The sequence below is a fragment of the Penaeus monodon genome, chromosome 34 (assembly GCF_015228065.2).
Source record: "Penaeus monodon isolate SGIC_2016 chromosome 34, NSTDA_Pmon_1, whole genome shotgun sequence".
NCBI classification, from domain to species: domain Eukaryota; kingdom Metazoa; phylum Arthropoda; class Malacostraca; order Decapoda; family Penaeidae; genus Penaeus; species Penaeus monodon.
Genome location: NC_051419.1, coordinates 6,850,353 through 6,850,707, shown reverse-complemented (window position 1 = coordinate 6,850,707; position 355 = coordinate 6,850,353).

The window sequence follows — 355 nt, the reverse complement described above, 5'->3', positions numbered from 1 at the left end:
AAGAAACAAAAAAAAAATGTACATATGAAAAATATGTAATAAAATAAATGAATGGATAAAAAACAGAATAAACCAAAAGAATGGACATAAGAAAGAGAAAATAAATAGAGAAAGAGACACAAAACGGACTAAGAAGAGAGACAAAGCTAATTGACACTGATATCAGGATGTCACAACAAGAAACTTTTTTTTTTTCTCTTAATCACTTTTTATATAGGATCATATTTTTTGTTTAGGCCTATGGAGAAGGCTTAGGCCTCTGACGACCCTCCCCTCCCCCCTCCCTCCACCCCTCGACTCCCCCCCCCTATTGCTACTGGGGGGAGGGAGGGAGGGGAGTGATTCGGAAGACATG